General features: G+C 39.7%; 1 long non-coding RNA gene and 1 other non-coding gene across 2 annotated transcripts; both read right to left on the reverse strand.

Annotated features, from left to right (window-relative positions):
• Window positions 1-2,060: 2,060 nt before the first annotated feature.
• trnal-cag (transfer RNA leucine (anticodon CAG)) lies at window positions 2,061-2,143 on the reverse strand. Its single transcript has one exon. It is a non-coding gene; the product is annotated as a tRNA-Leu (tRNA).
• Window positions 2,113-3,150, reverse strand: LOC116707038 (uncharacterized). Its single transcript, XR_004336390.1, has 3 exons — window positions 3,011-3,150; window positions 2,474-2,904; window positions 2,113-2,138 (listed from the first exon to the last, which is right to left on the reverse strand). It is a non-coding gene; the product is annotated as an uncharacterized LOC116707038 (long non-coding RNA).
• Between the last annotated feature and the right edge of the window lie 3,959 nt (window positions 3,151-7,109).

The raw sequence follows: 7,109 nt of genomic DNA on the forward strand, positions 1-7,109 counted from the left end.
ATGAGATGTTTAACCCCCCCCCCCTCCCTTTTATGCAGCAAAAAGAGGAAAATGTAGCCTCTGTCCATGCATGTGGTCTCTAAGGGACGACACTGTCTCTCTACTGGAAGATCAATGTCACTCAAGCAGCTGGAGCAAAGGCAAAGCTGCTTTTATTCCTCTATGAGCGCCTGTGTTCAGAGTTCATGACCTCGGAAACATCAGACTCTCCATGGGAACCAAATTCTGGTGATAATTCTTAATGGTGACAGTGATGATGTCGATGAGACATTCCTCTGTAAATGATTTAAAAAAAAACTTTATTCACCTGATCTAAAATATTTAATTTTAAAACAAGCTCAGTTATTTCCTAAAGCAGCCGAGCACTGTAGTGTTTATTGAAAACATGACTCGAACAGGACAAATGGTGCATTTGTTGGGACTATTTTCAGCTGCGGATGAATACACATTTGGGTCTCTCTAGGAGTATTTACAGCATTGGGACTGTAAATGTGAGTTCAACTCCGAATAAACAGTGCTTCAATATGATGATTAAACGTTAATATGCACATGGTTATTTAGGTTGTCATTATAACATTTAGAAATTGAAACATGACAATGTTTGAATAGCTGATTTTTAGATTTTAAATCTAAAATTTGAATGTCGATAGTGGCCGCAAGATGTCTTTATTTGCAATATTAACATTGGACAATAATCATTTTTAATAATCTTAAATAATCAAAAGACCTTAGAATTTGTTCCTCTTTTATTTATTTTTTTAAATCACCTTCAACATGCACATGGATGAAAAGCTGCTGTGATTCATGCCAGTGACGTCCTTGTGATTTAATGAGTCTTTTCTCTCTCAGTGTGTTGCTCTCTTTACAGGCACCACCTGAGCACCACAACCTTCTCCAGCCTGTCATCCCGACCTTTACTAATGATTCTTCACCATGTTAATAAAGGTGAAATTGTCACTTAACATTAGCCGTTGTCTGGTGTTTCATGCAGCGAGCGGCATTGTCAGAAAACTCCTCATTAAAACTGGGTCTTTAAATTCTGGTTATGTAAAGATAGATAGATTAGAGAGCTAGCAGGATTTATTCATGAAACAACACAAAAACTAATTACAGGGACAATTATCCTACTGAAGGAAGTTCGACTAAATTACCGCCCCATGTTACCACCCTATATGCATTTAGGACATGGGAAAATAAGGAATCATGGCGACAGGGAAACTTTGTCCAATAATAGCCAGCTTTAATTAATAGAATGACAACAGGTGGTCAAAGTGGGGAGTTGAACATTAAATACCAAATACCAAAGAATAGGCTTATGCCAGATAGGCCGTTATCTAGCTATCTGGGCAAAGATGCTGCGGGCTATGCAACGTTGTGAGCGGCACAAAGCAAATTTGAGTGAGCTTGAGCCATCTTGAGTGATATCTAATCTAATGAATTCATGTTTCGTTCGATTTAGGGGTGAGTGGGAGGGTGAATAGAGCCAGGAGGGATGTGTGTTATGTGTGTATATTTGTGTGTGTGTGTATGGAGGAAAAGTGCTATATATAAATACAGTCTGATAGACTGATTGATCTGTTCAAGTTCAGGTATATGTTCTTATAGCCCATTTGTCAATGGCTCAAGTGTGCCCCTTGCTCGGGCTAAATTAATGGAGCCCTGCTCCCCTGCTCCACTCTGGTCACATCCTATGTGTGTTTTCACTGAGTGTCAATGGTACAACAATTTCTTTCTAAATACAAATGTGGTGTTTTAAACAGGAAACTGTGATTCCTAATCCACTGTCTGTACATGAAAAGACAAATGCTAAAATTGAAGTTTTTTCTTTTTATATATTAATATACAAACTACTTCTCTAAATATGAAACAGGTTTACTCCAAAATCTATGACTTGTTGAACACCAAATTCTTTTTTCCCCCAAACTACTCAAAGTTCAACAGGTTGCCATTTGTGCTTTACTGGCATTTAGTGGGTAGTAAAGGTCCAAACGTTCAAAACAAACGGCCCAATCCGCGCTCCACAAACAAGTAATGAAAGTAATGTCTTTTCAAAAGACTTCTGTCAGAAGTGGGATTCGAACCCACGCCTCCAGGGGAGACTGCGACCTGAACGCAGCGCCTTAGACCGCTCGGCCATCCTGACATACGAAACGCTGTAAAACCCCACAGTATTTTAATAGACTTTAAACGTGCAAGAATAGTTTTGCTGCGTTCGCCCTTTACGCATACAAACGTTCCTCCGCTGGCACTGCTCTCTCTCTTATCCTTCGCAGTAACGCACGTTATTAGTAGTAACGTTAACCATCAGTTACTTTCACATCCTGTCGACAAACTGTTACCGCCATAATCAAATAAAGACGGAAAGCGACTAGCTAGCTAGAACCACACTTTAATATAAGTTACATAAGAAAAGTAGATCCCGTCATTGATCAGCATAGGAAAATAAAAAGGCCTACCATAATGACAGACTTACTTTTAATTGAAGATGCCGGGAAATAAAGTTTTCATCCGAGACATAGTGCAGCCACTGCCACTTCGAAAACCAGCCTGGCTGAAATGGTCGTTTTAAATGTTTACGGATTTTGGCCGAGATGGCTTCTCAAATCCACCAGCAGTGGCGGGCGATATCGTTACAGATGCTGTTTAACGTCAGCTAAAGCCGATGTTCCTCTGGCTCCACTGTCAGCTGCTCCAGCAGATTGAGGTGTCACAGACAGGCTCGTGCTGCAACCAGGCACTGTCTCTTCCTTTTTTCCTCTTGATATTTTAGGTCCTTTTGAGATTTTGGAGGTGAAATCCAATATTCTTTACTGCGCCATTGATTAGCTAACCCTCCACAGGTTAGCTAGCCGGCTGACACCGCTCCTTTAACTTGATCCTTGACTTGAAGTGTCATCGCGTTCACTTAAAATTGAAGAGTACATTTTTAAATTTGCACGTTTATTACCCAATGTTTTTTGACAGGCGCTCATCATATACTGTTCAAAAGTTAGTAAAGTAGCCAACTTACGTTGTTGTTTCTCCCCTTGTCAATGGCAGGCCTTCCCGCTCCTCTGGCTCTGCTACCTTGTCATAACTCCAGGCTTAGCAGCAGTGGGAGCAGGCCACATCAGTGGCGTACTACTCTCAGGGTGTAGTGACAGTTTCAACAAATATCACCTTTTTTAAATAAAAGTTACTAGCTACCTGTAGTTTTAAAACTGTAACTCCATTAACATTCAGTTTCATCTCATATGAATTTTTGATTCAAATCCAACGCTCCATGTTTTTATGGCTGCATCGGTCCATTAAATGTACATCTTTTTTTAATTTTATATAAATAGTAATAATAAACTATAAAAAATAATGTTTTATTTTTTTATGTTTTGTGCTGCATTTTGTAAAGATTTTTCTTTTTGATCTGTGTTTCACTGAGCAAAATGGTTGGTCAAATATTAGTAGTTATTTTTCAATTTTCTAAATGGGTTGCCTGCTCAGAACACCTGCCAGTGGATGTTGCACTCCATTTAGGAGCAGTCTAATTTCTTTTCGCATTTGGTCATAAGATAAAACAAACAATAATAATAATTATTATTATTATTATTATTATTATTATTATTATAACAATGATACATATGAATAAGGAGAATGAATTAAACAGAAGTGGTGAAAAGTTACAGTGTAGTTAAGGTATGAACAATTTAATAAAAGTATAACTGCAGTGTCTTATGTAGGGCATACTATAGCATTGGGACTAAAATCATTATTGTCTTTATTCATAATTAATCAAGTTGGTCAACTAACATTAAAAGGCAGATATTGCCATGATAACAGACAGACCGACAGGACAGCCTGAAACAATAATAAAGACCAAATTAAAAGGCATGGGCAACATCTTACTAAAACAATTTTTTGCTTCTAATTTTAATTGGTCTTAAAAATAATTAAGTGGGAAGTTTTTTCTACATAGAGGCAGAAACTGTGACAGGTTTCCTCCAAACTCTGCTGCGCCTCTGGTTAAGGAGCATCAAAAAAGGCAGCTTGTCTTCTTTACATCGCCGCCATGATTGGTTCAGACACCACACATGCCTTCCGTCCTGAAAATCTCAAACCTGGCAACCCCTCCTTCATCTGCAGCCACACACAGTGGTGTAGCACAGCATTCTGGATCCTGTTCATACACACTCTCTATGAACCCCTTCCAGCAGCCGTTGGCGTTTATTCCAGTATCTTTGTGGGTTTTCTTCACATGAGGGCCCTGTGGGCTCAATCCCCATTTTAATGTCAAGGTTTAATAAAGCTACAGCGTTTGGTTAGTGCCACAGCATCTGGTCGTTTGATACTTTGAATTGACAGATCGTAGGATTTCAACACCACTGATCTGATGTGTTTTTCACCATGTGGCAAACAGGAGACACTTGTTATTATGTGAAAAAAATGTGTGAAATGAGCAAAACAATCTAGTAAAAGATTAATGGAGAGCGACGCAAACACACACTCACACAAACACACACTCACCTGCTCAGGCTCTGGCCTACTCAGCACTAATGACTGTGTGATTGGATTATCCGGCTTTTAGCAGCACCACAGCTGCAGCTGACAGAGATGCTACCCTGCAAAGGCCAAGCTGGGGTGAACAAGAGGTCAGCGGGGTCGCAACCTTTTGCATAAGAGGGGGCCTTGGGCGGTATCGAAGAAGAAGAGCGGCTAGTGAAAGACTAGTGATAAGAGGAATTTGTTGTTGTTTATTAAATAGAAGAATGGTGACAGACAGGATCAGTGTTTCTGTGAATCCAGAGAGGAGGATGCTAAAAAGAGAGGAGGAGGGAGGTTTTAAACAGTGAGACGGGATGGATTGTGACAGAGGAGCCTCACGGACACGGCTGGCCTCCTGTTGACTCCACTGTACGCTGGAAACACAAACAAACAGAGCCGCCAGCTCCGCTCACTCCCCTTTTTCTCTTTCACACTTTCTCTCCTCTATATCATAAAAAAACCTGTGTCCGAGCCATTGCATTGTGTCCAAACAAATCTCAAAACAGAAGGATATCATTCCCCATGACTCCAAACTATCCTTTAACCATCAGCTGGGGGGAAGCAGGGATTTTTTAAAAGCGCTTAATGGGATATTTAATGTGTGGGTCACGTTTACCATGTCATATTACCTCACCATGTAGTCACAGATTTAAAGTGTCTGTAACTTAACGTTACTGTATTTTATGAGTCACTACTACGCTGATGTAGGCTCGGAGAATAATTGAGGCTGCAGGTGTACATGAATGAGTCCAGTCCAAAGCTGATAATGGCAGCATGTGAGTCAATTCCCTGCTGGGGATTTATCTCTGCATTAGTTTAGACCAGAGGATGATGACTGAGTCTAGTAGAGTCAGTAAATGACAATATTCTCATCACACACAAACAGATTCACACACTGATCCACTGAACTGAGGGAGGACAATGCAAATGCGTGCTGGCTACTACTGTTATTTATCACCGTGCAGACTACGCAGACTCTACAGGTCTGCTCTGAAGTTCAGGTCGAAGTTCTTACCTGCAAACTTTATCGTAGATGTTATCATTTGTGGATTTTAGGTGGATTCCTTCAGGATTTTGTGTAGTTTAATTGTACATTTATTGAAATATGATATTTGATGTGTCCGTTTTCTCTTTAATGGGCCATGGTTTGTGTGAATACAAAGGTATTGTACATTAATGTCCTTTTGTTTAACTGTGCCTCCACACTCTTCTCCAACAATGTTTGAAAATGTGTGAAGACAAGTTTCTAAAGCTAGATCTTGTTTACTTAGTCTTATAACAAATATTGCTTGTAGTAAATCATACTTTTTCTTAATTATTTTGGTGGTGTGCTGCTCAAGTTGCAACCTGTGGCATGCAGAAAGACTGTAATGTGCCTCTGTGGTGTTGAACACTGTTGTGTCCTTTAACGTTTTTACCCTTTACTTTCATTTTTCAACCACTTCTAAATTTAGCATTTCCATTTTTTAAACCCTTGATAGTTTTTTGTGCTTACTATATTTGCAAACTCATTTGTCTCAAATCCCCTTTTGACAGACGAATAAAGAAATTAAATTGTAATTGAGTTGAATCATGTTTGATTATATTTTCTGGTTCTTGTATTGTTGAACAATAGATTTGAGAAGTTTCTCTTTTTTTAAAAAAGAAGAAGAAAAAGCCTGCTCACCCCTGATGTCTGATAACTCACTATAAACGTTTTATTATGGGTGAAAGCATTAAAAGCGCTACGGGAAGTTTAGTCGATTGATGTATTATTGTCAGCTAAGCTATGAACACCATGATTTATATGTTTCTCTATCCCTGCAGCCAAATCATTCCCTCCAATATTAAACACCCTTACAAATATTAACTATAAGACCAATATTCACTCTCACAGGCTGTTTGAGTGTATTAGTAGCTGGAGCTGGTGGTTTTTTCACCCCGAGCTCTGTAGGTGTCACTCTAACTCTGTGGTGGGCCACCTGTTGCTCTGCCAAATCTCTTCAATAGGTTCCTCCTTCAGTACTCTGCTCTAAATCTTTATAACTGCAGGGGAAGACATTTAACTCTGTAATTTGAGTAGATAAATGAAACAAGTACTAACAAATGTAAATATATGTGAAAACATATATAAAAAGTTTTTTATGTGTAATGAAAAACAATCTGCACAGCACAGTGCTTCTTTGTGCTTTTTGTTGTTACTATTGCTTTGTGAGCTACAGTAAGAACTAGTGTGGGATCTCTGTGATTTGATATTTCCTGTTTTGTTTTTAATGACAAAAAAACACGTTTGATTTCTGTATACATGCCAGACTAAACTCTAAAAATCTGTGAGTAAAGAACACATCAATATAGCCACTGTGCACCCAACAAAATAGCAGACACACTGTCAGTGTCCTCCGTTGTTGGCTTTAGCCCCGTCTACTGTAACGTCAGCTACATCACCGTCATCACAGTGATGGTGTCAGACGGGAAGCCGTCTGCCGAACCCGGCACAAAGTGGCACAGACGGGCCCGATCCCCGTCTCCGGGTCACGACAGGAGAGGAAGCAGGGTGTCTGGACATGGCGGGCACACAGTGGCACTGTCTGCAGCTGAACACACACACACACACA

This window comes from Etheostoma spectabile, chromosome 19, assembly GCF_008692095.1.
Source record: "Etheostoma spectabile isolate EspeVRDwgs_2016 chromosome 19, UIUC_Espe_1.0, whole genome shotgun sequence".
Classification (NCBI taxonomy): domain Eukaryota; kingdom Metazoa; phylum Chordata; class Actinopteri; order Perciformes; family Percidae; genus Etheostoma; species Etheostoma spectabile.